The sequence below is a fragment of the Vulpes vulpes genome, chromosome 12 (genome assembly GCF_048418805.1).
Source record: "Vulpes vulpes isolate BD-2025 chromosome 12, VulVul3, whole genome shotgun sequence".
In the NCBI taxonomy this organism is placed as follows: Eukaryota; Metazoa; Chordata; class Mammalia; order Carnivora; family Canidae; genus Vulpes; species Vulpes vulpes.
The window spans coordinates 32,336,926-32,352,224 of NC_132791.1; the positions used below are offsets into that span (position 1 = coordinate 32,336,926).

At 36.1% G+C, this 15,299-nt stretch overlaps 1 long non-coding RNA gene across 1 annotated transcript in view; it reads left to right on the top strand.

Annotated features, from left to right (window-relative positions):
* LOC140594868 (uncharacterized) overlaps positions 1-15,299 on the top strand; it is a 159,117-nt gene that overhangs the window by 48,530 nt on the left and 95,288 nt on the right. Inside the window, exon 2 of the long non-coding RNA XR_011996168.1 lies at positions 13,038-13,199. This is a non-coding gene — a long non-coding RNA (uncharacterized lncRNA). The remainder of the gene's footprint in view (positions 1-13,037; positions 13,200-15,299) is intronic.

A 15,299-nucleotide genomic window follows, 5' to 3' on the forward strand; every position in this document is an offset into this window, starting at 1 on the left:
CCCACTGTTTCCCAGTATTGTCACATTTCTTCGGAGAAGAGTTCTCTAGCTTCTTTCTGGTCAGAGCCAATGCCATCAGGCCAGCATTCTGTATGTGCACCAGGTGTGTTGTGGTCAGGGATCTTCCAGCTGTTCCATTGACAGCATCATTACTAATTGTACTGATTTCAGCTCCACAGCTCATGGCTACTCTACAAATCTACTGACTGCAAGGTTGGCACCTCTCCACGGCATTGATGGAAATGATGACTTTCACCTTTAATAAAATCTTCTCATGCACTTCTGAGCTTTTGCTCTTTCCATTATGGCATATCTTTAAAAATGACTCCACCCCCCCATCCATCCCCCAAAAGTTTGTCAAATCCCTTATCTGCTTATGGTGTTCACTTCCCTTGCTATTACCATTATATACCCATATACCCATGTATATACTACTCAACTCTAATTTCAGTGGATTTTTGGCCAGGAGGATGGACAAATGTATGCACTCAATTTTGAACCTGAAAAATCAGATGTTCTTTTAAACAATTCAAACTATGACAAATTTGGCGGATGTCATATAGAATATCATTATTGATTAATTCACATGGCTTTGATGACCAGCTAGGCTGAAGATTTTTTATTAGGTTAGTCTTCCCATATATGTATTTGGGAGAGGCAGATTAACTTCATGGTTGACTCAGGCAAAGCAGCTGTTCACAGCAACACAAAAATATATGTTGCCAAGCTCAGGTTTCACAGTCTTTCCTTAAGGATTTCTATACAGACAAAAATCTTCCTGTATAAAGGAATACTTCTAAAAAAAAAAAAAAAACAGAAAGAAAGAGTTTCTTTTCCAAGTTGATGATTCCCTCCTCCCTTTCTAGAATTTTGTAGGTAGTGTTAATATTCTTTGCAAGTCTTTCCGTTATAGATGATACAAAGGAAATCTTTGGCCAATCTAATCCTGGTGGGTCATCATAAATTTTGAATTAATTGAGCCTGAATCAATAGATTTTTCAATAAAAAGCCCCAAAGCAGTATCATTTTCCTATGTATTAAACTTGTTTTTGTCATGAAGATACTGAAAGCAAATGTTCCCGAAGAAAGTAAATGACTACATCCTTCCAAGGTACAAGGACAAAAGCATTGATATCATCTTTAAATCTTCTCTTTCCTCAACAACTCACACTCAATCCATTAGCAAGTTCTACCATCCAAAATATATCCACAAACTCAGCCTTATTACCCCTCATAATGCTTATACCTCCTTTTCAGCTCCCACGATCTTTTATCTGAAGTAGTGTAATAAGAATAATTGTCTCCTAACTAGCCATCTTGATTCCACCCATTTTTTTAAAAAGATTTTATTTATTTATTCATGAGACACACACACACACACACACACACACAGAGAGAGAGAGAGAGAGAGAGAGAGAGAGGCAGAGACACAGGCAGAGGGAGAAGCAGGCCCCATGCAGGGAGCCCGAAGTGGGACTCGATACCGGGACTCCAGGATCATGCCCTGGGCCAAAGGCAGGTGCACTAAACCGCTGAGCCACCTACGGATCCCCAATTCCACCCAATTCTTCAACGAGTAGTTAGGGTGAAAGTTTTAAAACATAAGGTAAATCATATCACCTCTCTCCTAACTCTCTGCTGTGCTCCTCATTCCATTTAGAATACAATGGCCAAAGATTTTACAGGATCTGGTACCTGTTTCCTGTCTTTTTATGCCACTTCTCCCTCCCTCCCTCATTCTCCTTCAGTCACCCTAATTTACTGTCCCTTGTATGTGCCAGGCATGTTCCAATCATAGCACATTTGCTTGGACAAATGGTTCTATTAATCTGTATGTAATATTATTTATAGTAATACAGGTAAAGGAAGATTGTTACTTTTGATGAAAAAGGAGAAATACCTTATTTCCATCTTTTTCACATTATTTGATTCAAACAAAAAGGCAACTGTAAAAAATGTAAAGAAGTGAGGGTATATGTTTAACATGTCGATAGTCAGTTTTTTCAAGCTAGAATTCTATTCAATTATTGCATATCCTCAATTTGCACTAAAGTAGACCAAATGGCAGTTAAGCACTTGGATTTCAAGATCCAATCTGTAGTTTTTTTGAAATACCTGTGTGTGTGTTTCATTCCTATTTCTGTAAATTCTTTTTTCTACTAGGCCATCAAAATTTTTTCAATAGTAAATAAAACCTAACCTCCTAAAATAACATATCATCTCTTCCATAGAACGTGTAAATGACCATGATGACACTTATAAACTTGATAAGGTCACATGTCAGAATAGATTATTGCTTTCTTTCAGTTTTAGCTCCCTTTCTCTGTTTATATTGCTAGAATAACCCTACCTGCCATATCATGCATTTATCTAAAACCCAATAGATATAATTTTGTTTTTCAAGAAATGCCTCCTCATTTGAAGAAAGATTAATACAAGATATATCAGAATAAAGAATATGTACATCTGAAGATATCTTAGTTAACATGTAATGCTTACTAGACTCAAGTGAAAACTTCTCTTTTAGGTACTAACTTTCAAAAAGAGTATTTAGAGCACACAGCTGTTAGAAAATGATTATACTCTACCAAAAATATTCTTGTGACATGCAGCCTCAGGACGTCACAATAAGTGTGACTGGGCTCAGAAAACACATCTTTGTTCAGTGTGAAAAGGTCTTTCATGACCATAATACAGTCTGGGTGTCATGATCACAAGATGCCATAGAGATTAGCCTTTTATTCCATGATTCCATTGAAAACTTCCATTTTCAGTTTAAAAATCTTGCCAGAGGAAAATGAATATGGCTGAATTGAAGGATTGGTTCTGCCATTCACACATTGTGGGTTTGCATTCAAACCTTAAAAAGAGAGGGGGAAAAAAAGGAAGCAAATGGTTGAGCATAATTCCCTTTGATGGAGCTGGGAGGCACCTTTATCTGAAGGCAACCATTTAACTCTAGATTAAGGCTTGCAGTGCTTTAGCAAGAGGTGCAAAGAAATGCTAGTTGATTGTGAAGAGCTTTATTTTTATTCCATTTCTGTGTGATATTATATCCACCATACATTGTATTTTCAATCATATATTGTAATTTGCTTTTTTCTCCAACTTTTCTGTCTCCAGTCCCTTTGACTCTTAACTTTTCTAAACTTTCATCATCTGCACAATTAGGTTCTCCAACTTATTTTTGTACTGTTTATCTTCTACTCTTAATTCTCCATGTTCCTTCTCCAGATCTCCATTCAACCTTCATTTTGTTTTCACTACAGTAGCTTGAGGAGGTCTGTGGTGTCTCCTTTCTCATTTTCCACCTTCAGATATTTGCCAAGTTCAGTACAATATGCCTCTTCAATGCCTCTCAACTCCATTTTCTTCTTGACTTTCCTTTTGGCTCTTCTCATTTATATTTTAATTGTCATTCACTGAGAATGATGCTATAGCTTCCCAGATGGTCTTTCTGTCTCTTGTCTTTGTCGAAAACAGACCAAAATCAATAAGATTTTTTTATCTGATTACTGACTACCTTTCAAACTGGGTACATAACCTTCAGGCTTCATTCAATCCCTTCACAAGATACAAGCAACTTATCACTTATCTTCTGGTTTTTCAACTCTTTCTCTCTCTAATTGAGTTTCTCCCTGTTCCACCAAAGTTAGTACATGTGAACTTCCACACCATGATATTTTGTCTTCCGTTTTTTTTTTTTTTTTTTCCTGAGTCAAAATTCTGCTCTTCCTTCCAAGGCCTGGGTGGGTCAAGTACTACATTTTCATGATCTGCCATAAATATGGATTCTTCCTTCTCTGATCTCTCACAATATTTGCAGTGGCTCTCTGAAAGCATAAGAAGGGTTTGCTTTGTTTTAAATTCCTTTATTTTATTCTCAAACACCCATTCGAGCAAATAGGTTGAAGTCAGTCATTGTATACTGCCAACTACTGTTTTGTTTTGTTTTGTTTGTTTGTTTGTTTTTACTTTCTTTGAGTTAGCATTATGTCTTGTGCTAGGAGAGAGCTTGATACATTTTTATTTGAATTAAACTGCTCTGGTTCAGTCCTATGTCCATGATGCTGAATACATATCACTTAGTGCTTCTGGCTTCAAAAAAACTGATGGTGACCTTCAAACCCTTTGAGTATTAAAAAAGACCAAGGTGGTGGGACAGTTTTGGCCTCTTCTCAGATTAATGAAATTTGTTCAAAATTTATGCATTCCTAAAGAACTATTACTCATGGATCACAATCACAGAATCGCTAAACTGATGTGATGACTCAGGTGTTCCTTTTGCTTGGCCTTGCTGGTAGGGCAGTTTTAAGCCATATTTAGGATACTAGGTTCCACTATACATGAGTTCCATCCTCATAGGCAGGCATCTTCTAGATCCTGGGAAAGAGAGAGAAAATACAAGTTCAGTGACATTTGTTGGCATAGAGGGCTATTATGGATTTAGTAGTAAATGTCATTAAGTTCAGAGTTTGTGTATTCTTCGGGGGTTCAGTTGTTTGTGGCTTACATTCATTAGGATACCTTGTGGCTACATTCTTTAGGATAACCTGTGAAGCACTGGCTTTCTTATTTTAAAAAATTTGCTTCATGTAGCTGTATATCCACTAATACTTAATCCATCGATTAGTACCATATAATCAACATAGGTAGATCACAGATATCTACATGCCAATACAAGTAAGAAGAATGGCACAAAATTAAATTAAGTGGCAATAAAAATGAAATGTTACAACTTAGAGTAGCAATGAGTGAATGAAAAACTAAGAACTGTCTCATTTAAAAAAGAAAAGGAAAACAAAGGACAATTTATTTTTCTCCCATTTGACTAATTAGTTGTCAATCTTATGCTTTATTATACTTAAATCTGATGTCAGACCTGTGTATAACAAGATGTTTGATTGACATGGCAGTTTTTTACACATGGATATGATGCTCTACTCATGTTTAACTAGGTATTTGATTGACATAAGAAAAAGATCAATATATCCTTATATTTCCATCTAAGAATTGATATCATTTAAAAGCAAAGTGAAAGATAACCAGCAAGTATTTGATTATGCATTAATATCTTATTTATTTTTTGGTTAATATGTAATGGTCATAAAATTAATTTTACTTCAGGATTTATTTAGAGCATCTTCTTACAGTATCACATACGGGAACTATATTTAACCATTGAAATATATATATATTACAAACCTTCACCCCAATCTCATTCTTAGATATACTATAAAATCTCATCAAAATACAATTTGCTACTACAATGTGCATTCAGACATAGTAAAAATAAAGTGCTGATCTGAAGTGTAGCAGTCAATAAAATGTGGAAACTATCAGACTGAGACATTCCAATAATAGTGCTATTCAAGGATACCATTATATTTCTTTATGGTTATAATTATTTTAAATTGTATTTCAAATGCTAGCCACTAAATAAATCATATTAAATTATACTTGTTTTGAGTAAAAATCTCAGTGCATTTTCATTTTATTTAAACTTGGACATTTTAAAATTATTTTCTCAAGCAGCAAGGGATGTTCTAAAGCATGCCAATAAGTATTACATCAAACGGTGTGCCCTGGCTAATAAATGTTGACTTAAACAAAATTGAACACGTTTCTTTAGTGCTGGACTTTTCAGAGTCTTTGAAATGCTAATATGAGCTGTGAATATCAAAGTGTGGGATATAATATGTTCCACAAACTTCTTTGAACCAAACCCTTTTCCTGGGCAGCATCAAGTGAAGGCAGAAGGGATTTGTCCAACATCCTTCAGGAAGTACTGCTCTGAGCAATTTTTCCTTTTTTATGAGAAGTATATTAGGATTGGATAATTCTATAAATATTACTAGAAAAGTAGTGTAGCTTGGAAAGATATATTAAAAGTCTTAAACATGGCATATTTATTTAAAACCAGGATATCACTCTTACTAAAAAGTGCGACTAGTGAAAGATGCTTGTTTATGATAGTAAAAATATTGGCCATAGCTAGATTTAAAAAAAATAAGGAACAATTCAATAGATTAGTCTTATTTGTAATATGTAGCATGAAATAGTAACTAAAATCAATATGATAAAGTTATATTTATTGATATCAAAGGATGGTTCCAAAATATTGACACAGGCAGGTTACAAAATAGTGTTTACAAAATGTTTTTTTTTGTGTGTGTGTGTGTATCTAAATATGCATAGAAAAAATGTGAAAGATCTGTCTAATTGATCATGGTAGTTTCTCTGGGTGGTGACTTTAAATGTGACTTTAAATTTCACTTTTATGTTTGTATTTTATGTTTCATCTGAAATAACTTACATGGCCTCAAATGAAGATGAAACATAAGCTAAAACGCACACACACACACACACAAAACAAAAAAACCATTACCCTGAACTTTAAGCTTCCTGAGGACAGGGAACTTTCAACCAGTCATCTTCACTGGGGCCTGATGAATAGAGAGGGCTCAAAATCCACATGTTGAATGGGGCTGAACTGAAGTGACTTGGATCAAAGCCCTCCTCATATAAAATAAATTGAAAAAGAGAAGTGTTTCCATGGATTATTTTTTTAAACAAAAATTTAAAGTATAAAGTAGACCATTGAACACAGATCATGTTTGGCCCACCATGATTTCCTCATTTCCTTGGTCTTTATGACATTTGAAAAGGAAGAAGGAAGAAGGAAATGCATGAAGAATAGACCAAAATTTTATGAGCAAGTAGTTTGTGTGTGGATCCATCAAGAAAATTTTGTACAGATTTATTGAGGTATAATTGATATGCAAAAAAATCTATAATACTGTTTGCTGAGTTTTGACGTATGTTTATACTCATGATACCATCATCACAATGTAGGTAATGAACATATCCCTCACCTCCCAAAGCTTCCTTGTATCCCTTAGAAATTTTTAACATACACACAAGGCTATATTACAAAATTAATTGGCAGGGCTTTGAGTATTTGTAAATATCATTTAAAAGCAAAGTGAAAGATAGCCAGTATCAATTCTATATTTTTAAACACTTGTACATTTGAAATGGGATGGTAATATTAAATATCAATCCCAATGTACAATCTTCAAAGTCATACACTCATTTTTTCCCCCAAAGTTTCCTTTTCCTTTTAGATCTTAGTATCAAAGAACTAGAAAAGATTCAGAAAGTTCCTGCCCTCAGATAGGATTATGTTAAATCACTCCTGACAGAAATGAGCCTAACTTTTGATTCCCAGATGGTTTTATTCCCTCAAGTGAATTATGCTGTTCTTATGCTCATCACTGATGAATTTCATTCTGAGCATTTCTGATCACCTTCCCCTTAGAGCCTTCTCTGGTGTAATTTCAAATCCGGATCCAAATCTCATGACCAAATTATGGTGTCAAAACTATTAACGACAACTTTAAGTATTTTGAGCTCAAGCTTAACTCTATAACATATTGTATCTATAATTCTCTCCTCTCCCCTATGACCAAGATTTGCTTTGCTGCAATCATAAACACCTTTGAATAGCATTAGAAAAAGATAATTCTATAAATCATGAGGAACAAATTGTCATTATACTAGTATGTAATACATTGTCCTATTTTTATTCCTTTAAATACTGTACAAATCTTTGAAGTGCTAGTTACTCCATAACCCATCTACCTTTAGCGTAGTTCAGAACCATGGGTAAACACATAGAGGAAGCCATGTAATCCAGTATATGATAATCCTGCCAGTTAATTTGGACCACTTGCCCATGTGTAAGATAGAAGTTCTATGGAAATTCTTAGCTTTTTGTTTGAATTATTTCAAACTTAGAGATTTGTGGATGTGGTGGCTTCCTTATGGAGGCCTTCTCTCATGATAATAGCAGAGGTGCAAGAAGGACCACTCAGCTATGCATGTACATTTTTATCCTCTGCTAATGTCATTTTTTTATAACATCCCATTGACCAAGCTAGTCACATAGCTGTGCCACAGTCAAGGGGAGTAAATGAACAATTTTAAATAATTGAATCCATTACCATCTGCTCTTTTTTTCATAAATATTGGTACTCCCAAATGCTAAATAGTCACCTCATTCAATACTCCCCAAACTCTTGGTTAATCATAGCATCAGGGCCACCAGACATTCATGGTCCAGAAGTGGCTTTTCTGAAAAAAGCATGAGCTAAGAAAACAGGTGACCTGCCTCACATATATTTAATGCACACTAGTGAAATAGAGGTAGGAGAGACCCAACAAACATCCCCATTTGGAAAGGGGAAAAAAAGAAGACAAAATAACTAATCCAAGGCATTTCTGCTAGAAGTCTAAGCAAAACTGGTCAGAACCCTTTCCTCAAGATGTAAGAAATGTTGTTAATTTAGTGCCTGATTTTATTTCTTGAAAGTAGCTTCTGTGTCTATTATTGTCCACAACCCTTATGAGCTGGCTTCTGAAGCTATTTTCTATTATCCTCAATCATTTCTGAAGAGAGCATTGTAGAATATGCTTTGGGGCTAGGCCTCTGTCTATGACTAGAGGTCTTTTTACATTTCAGTCTCAACCATATTTAGTTCTTAAAAACAAAGATTTCTCAAGAGTTTTTGTAGTTTTTTATGTTATTGAATTTCAGTGACTCGCACAATTCTGTTTTGGGATAAATGTCTCTTACCTTCAATTATGTATATATATTAGACATGTGAAGGTTCTGTGAGACTGTGGCCTAAATCATTCTAGGAGTTCTTCTGTCTAGCTGAGAGTATTAACAAGGCGCCAATCTAAATTCTCTCACAAGTCTTAACAAAGGATCCCACTTTGAAGATATGTCTGGAAACTCCTGGATTTGGTAAGGTTGTGTTATAAAGCCTATACCTTTTGTTAGGTTGAAAATAGTTAAAAATTCAATACTGCAGTGTAAGGGTTTCAATATCCTGCCTAAAATGGGTTTGCAAAGTAGCCAATTCTTTTTGAAGCCTATCTCTTTCTTATGGTACCTTATCCAATGTGCTAGCAGCAACCATCTCATCCTTTTATTTATTTTTTTTATTTTTTTAAAATGTTTATTTATTTATGATAGTCACACAGAGAGAGAGAGGCAGAGACACAGGCAGAGGGAGAAGCAGGCTCCATGCACCGGGAGCCCGATGTGGGATTCGATCCCGGGTCTCCAGGATCGCGCCCTGGGCCAAAGGCAGGCGCCAAACCGCTGCGCCACCCAGGGATCCCCCATCTCATCCTTTTAAAAATTCCCATTGATTCTTGCTTTCAGTTCTTCCAGTTCATAATGAACATATTTTGCAGGCAAGAGTTTACCAGATGTTGCTGGTATATAATGCTGGTCACCATTTTTCTAGCCTCCTAGAGCAGTTTATTCACTGGCCAGTGTCATGTTACAAAACTAATATCACATGTTTTTGAAATATGTTATCTATTATTATCCAACAAGCCAACCACAAAATTCAGTGCCTTAACATAGCAATTGCTTATTTTTTTTTCATTTGTCTGTAAGTTGCCCAGGGGTCAGCTGATTTAGGCTGAGCTGCTTGAAGCTCTAAATATGAATGTCTGGCTCGCCTTCATTTCACAATACTAGTTGGTTTTAGGTCCATTCTACATTTGTTCAATTTTCTGTTCATGCTTACGTAGCAGCAGCAACATAGAGAAAAGTTTTCTTAGTGTGATGGACGAGGTGCAAGAGAATAAGCCCAGCTGCATCATAACATTCGAAGTCTCTGCTTGTGTCATGTTGGCTAATATCCTAGTTACCAAAGCAAGTGTGTTGACAAAGGTAAATATACTCTGCCGTGGAGGTAGGGAAGAAAAAATCTGCAAAAATATGAGTGTTCAGCCAGCTGCAAGTATGTCTATCTTGACTGTGTATTCACGGACTGGGGAAATAGCAAGTGAATAAGGGACCCATTGATTCCACTGTGAGGAATATCTGGACCAGGACCTCATTTTCCACTTGCTTCTGCACACCTCCATCAAGGGTGGGTGATTTGAATTTGCTAGTGCCAATGTTAGCTCATACACTGTATTCCACATCCCCCAGATGATTTAGATATTCTTTTCTCTAGAATGGACAATTAATTACTTGGATAAATGGCCATAGACGTTGGGTTAGAAATGGAGTAATCATTATTATGTCGATCTGTAATGGAATTGGAAGATCTTTCCTCAAGTGGTCTTTCCCTCTCTTTCAGCCGATGAACTTTGGGTCAGAAACAGGTTCAAGACTGAAAATTGAGCCAAGGGTTCATGATTCCCTATTGCTGGACTTATGTCATCTGCTTTCTGCTCACCCATTTGGATCTTTATCTGTTATGTGTATCAAATAATGCCTTCATTGGTTTCCCGGTTCTCTTACCCCTGGGGCCACTGTGGTCACAGCCATCACCATAAACCCTGTGGATCATAACTTCCTAGTTGCCATTCTGGACTTTTTTGGGGGTTCATCATGGTAGCTGACATCAATCAGGCTTCTGAGAGTTAAATATTATATTTCCACCTTTATTATTCTGGAGTCTTATCACACCCCAAAAGCATCCCTTCTATTCAACTTTGGCCCACAGAGAAGAGCCACCCTTAAGTTTCTCAGTGATGCTGGTGGCCATTTCATTAGCACATTGTTCATTGTTGTAGTGAAGAGCGTATCTTCTGGACCTTCCCAGGTAATGCAGTCAGCTGATGTTTTCTATGGCTTTACCTAGTAAGTATCTTCTAGCATGCCTGATCTTTGAGCCTCTCTTTTCTCCATATTCTGCCAAAGCAGTTTTAGCCTCTCCCATTTATTAATTATTGGCCATTTTTTCCCTCAAACTTATTAGGACTGTCTCCAAAGTGTTCTTGACAGCTCATCAATTCCTGAGTCATGGAGGAGTGACTTTATACCAATAAACATTCCCTATTTAGGGAATAGCAGAATAGCAGCATTTAGCCTGCTATTCTGTCTCTAGTGGTACAGTACCTTCAAGAGCCAGCCATTCTCCAGCACATACTCCAAGTTCCTGCCAAATATGTTATCTGGGTCCTGCAGCTTTTTTGTTAATACCCTCTTTCCTCTCATGGCAGAGATTGTACTTCCACAATTAGCCCATGATGCAATTGAACTATATTGGCTTAGACCTAGAAGAAATGAGAAGAGGTATAAAAGATCTTGAGGAAGGAAAGCATCATCTTGATGGACATCTGCTTTGATGAGGGCTTTGCATGGGCCCAGGCAAGTGGAGGCTATTATCCTCTATCAAGAAGTAGGTTGTAGGCCACTTCCACTAGTCCAGCAGATTCATGGGAGGCTGGGTTTCCTGGGTGTGTAAGTGCATCCTCTCAGATGATCCCATTTCTGACATCAGAGTACGAATTCTCTTTCAGGGTCCTGCTTCACATACAGACATGTGCTGGCGTTGTGATTTCAGCCAACTTGGTAACTATAGTGCTGTTATAATCAGGTCTTGCTTCTAATTTTCAGCATATTCTATCATTGGTCATAGGAGATGCAATGCTTAAATACTTTCATAGAGGTCTTCTGGCTTTCATATGGTGCCTGAATTAATGATTGGCTGACATGAGCCAGCTGTGCTTCTTTTAGCCTTTTGATTCACTTAATAATCAGCCAACTACATAGACCTTATAATTACTATTGACCCTGTATCTAAAATACTGGCATTATTGCAAAAGCAAGTGCATTCACTTCTGCTTTTCCACCCAATTCATCACAAGTGAGAGTCTCAGGAACCATTATGCTGTAACAATCCATGGTTTATCACCACCCTACTCATACCAGCATCAGTAGCCTTGTTGCCAACCAGAAAGTTGTCAAATTCCAAAATTCCATCTTGAAGTTTGCTTTCTAGGACAACTTCTTAGTTTGGATTTTGTTCAGAATCAGATCAGATCCTGAGACAACGATTTGAGTGCTAGTTGTTTATTTTGGATGCAATTCCAGAAGACTTCAGTAGGGAGTGGGGAAATGAGATAAGCAAGGGAGAACAGCTGGTAAAATGTGCATTACCAGCAAGTTTCCACAGTAGGCACCTGGTCCTAAATCACAGTGGTGAACTCTGGATCCTTTTGTTTAAACACATGCCTCAGATTCATTCTACTCTGTGGGTGAAAAATCTATGGTATTTAGAAATTAATTCCTGTCTATCATTGGTGGGGGGTTTATCCAAGAGGACAAACTTGATGTTTCTGGGTTTCTGCATGTATGGGAAAATCTAGGTCCAACCACAGAAGACCCTGAAGCAAAGAGATATAGATGATGGCAGTTGGAAGTTGGATGGCATGAACTGAAATAGACACAGGGAATATGGGCAGAGCACTGGTGTTATTTGCTCTAACCTCTGATGCTGGCATGGCTCTCAGCCATCATCCTTTACTGAATTCTTGCAATTGCTTCCTATCTGGTATTCCAGCTTTCCCTTTTATCTCTCTTCAAAATAATCTCAGTACAAAAGTGAGAAGGATACTGATGAAACTCAAGTCAGATGTGTCTTTTCCCTACTCAAAATTCTCTCCTGGCTTCCTATCTTATACAAGGTAAAAGCAAAATTTTGTCCTAAAATTGGAGGCCTCGCAAGATCTGCCCCAACCTGACTTCCTCTCTACATTTTGATCCAATAAACTGGTCTTTTTACTCTTTAAGCATAAAAAGTGGGCATTGTTTTGACCTTTGCAGTTGCTACCCTTTCTGCCTGGAAAGCCTTTCCCTCAAGTAGTGGTCTCTTAACCTCATCTCTCTCTGATCTTGACTTGTCCCTTCTTAATGGTCCTATAAACTCATAACCATCCTCTCAATCCCTGTTTCTCTCCCCTCTCTCCCCTCTGTTTTTATTCCCCATTCTTATCACAGTGTAACATTCTCTATATTTTCTTATTAATTTCATTTATTCTCTGTCTTCTCTGTGGAATGAAAGCTTACCAGGACAATGGTTTTGTTTATTCACTTCTGTATCTCTGACACATGACAAAGACTTGATAAATATTTGCAGAATGATTAAAAGAAGTTTTAGAACCTAGTGACTGAAACTGACCCAGAATTTATCTTTTAATTTCTTTTTCTCTTTTTAAAGATTTTATTTATTTTTTCATGAGAGACTCAGAAAGAGAGAGGCAGAGACATCGACAGAGGGAGAAGCAGGTTCCCTGCAGGAAGTCAGAAGCAGTACTGGATCCCAGGACCCTAAGATCACAACCTGAGCCAAAGGCAGATGCCCGGCCACTAAGCCACCCAGGTACTCCTACCTTTTAATTTCTTAAGAGGTAATTTTTCTAAGGATAGTTTAAAACCAAGAATTTTTTTCTTTTAATAGATAAAGTATCCTCAAAATCATAATGTAGTCAAATTTGTGATATGAATCCCTGTATGGTTCAGTTAGGTTGTTTAGAGTATATGAAAGTGATATTTATTAGTAGCATATACCTTGAAGGCTATAAACATTTTTTCTTTTTGATTTTTCCTGGGATCCATCTATATACTAGAGGCTTAATAACCATTTTCTAAATTAAATAGAAGAATTTGAGGGTGATCTCTTTTGTATATCTATTGCTCCATTTTTACAGAAGCTTGATTATACTAACGATAGTTAATTTTTATTTTCATATAACATGTCTTCTATTTTGTAATTATTTTTGACATTGCATTAAACTTCTGAATCAGATTCACAAATGTGAACTTGCTCTAATGATTGCTGCATATTTATTTTATTCCACATATTTCTCATTCTTCCTCTTATAACTTAGTTTTTCTTTCTTTCTTTTTTAAGATTTTATTTATTTATTCATGAGACACACACACACACACACACACACACACACACACACACAGAGGCAGAGACTTAAGCAGAGGGAGAAGCAGGCTCCATGCAGGGAGCCTGATGTGGGACTTGATCCCAGGACTCCAGGATCATGCCCTGGGCTGAAGGCAGGTGTTAAACCACTAAGCCACCCAGGGATCCCCAAACTTAGTTTTTCTAAACAACTTACACCTGGTGCAAAAGGCAAACAATATAGAAATGTATAAAATAAATAATAATCATCAACTCATACTTGTAAAAGGCAAGCAATATAGAAATGTATAAAATAAAAAATAATTGTTTTTATTCCTACTCCACAAAAAAACCACTTAAACCACTAAAAACCACTAAATATATGTTTATATATATGTTTGTATAGTTAGTTTATATAATTTCATTCTAGACATATACAAACATTGCTGTTGATAATTATATTTTCACATATGTATATGTATCCTGATGGACATTGTACATTTATTTTATTTAATTACCTCATTTGTTTATGAACTTATTTATGAACATTTAACATGAGATCTACTCTCTTAATACATCTTAAAGTGCACAATACGGTATTGTTAACTACAGGTGCAATGTCTTCCTGCAGATCCCTAGAACTTATTCATCTTGTATAATTGAAACTTTAGTACTATATAATTTAAAAGTACAACAAATATCACATTGAAGAGATTCAAAGTCCTTTTTATTTTGAGTATTACCAGATCTGGATACAATTTTGAATTTCACAGGTACTAATTTTTATTGGTGTATATAAAATATTAAACTATGGCTGTATTTCTACTCAAGAATGAGTCCTAAACATTGGATATACTGATGGTCATTGGGATAATTCTGAAAAAAATAAGTTGTCCACTAGTATTTGAAATTTGACAGCTATGAAAATCGTGAAGACAGAAGAAAGATAACTGGTATAAAATGTGAAGAAATTCTAACCTCTCTTTAACAAGTGTCTATAAGATGAGTGAGAAGAAGGAACTTATAAATAATATAGCCATGAGCAGCCATCCCATCTTTTCTTTTATAAAGATAAATGTCATAATAGATCAGTGTTCTGCCTCTATTTTATATGTTCAATGTATATTTTTTCCTCCTCTATTCTTTGGGACTGAAATTACTTTAGAGAGTAGTTAGAAAAAATTGAAAGTGTTTTGGAATGTGTAGCAATAAAAGGTTCAGACTGCAGCGAAACCTTTAATAACTTGTGAATTATGTCATCTGTGAAATAACAATAGATGACAAACTCAGCTGTGAGCAGAATAAAAGCATCCTTTTCTTAAAAAGAGAAAAAAGCGAGTTTCCCTCTAGAGTTATGATCAGCTTTAGATTTTCAGTGTTCTTTGAGCAAAGTTTTAACACACCATGAAGTCTATCTTAGCTACAATAAAGATATTATCTTCAATAGAGTATGGGTTTGAAGTACCAGCTTCTAAAGCGTTAAACCTACTCAGATGGTTTCATGTCGAGAAGGGATCCAGTCTGTGTGTACCTGGTTGTTTTACGAAGGGACTGACTCATCGCCTC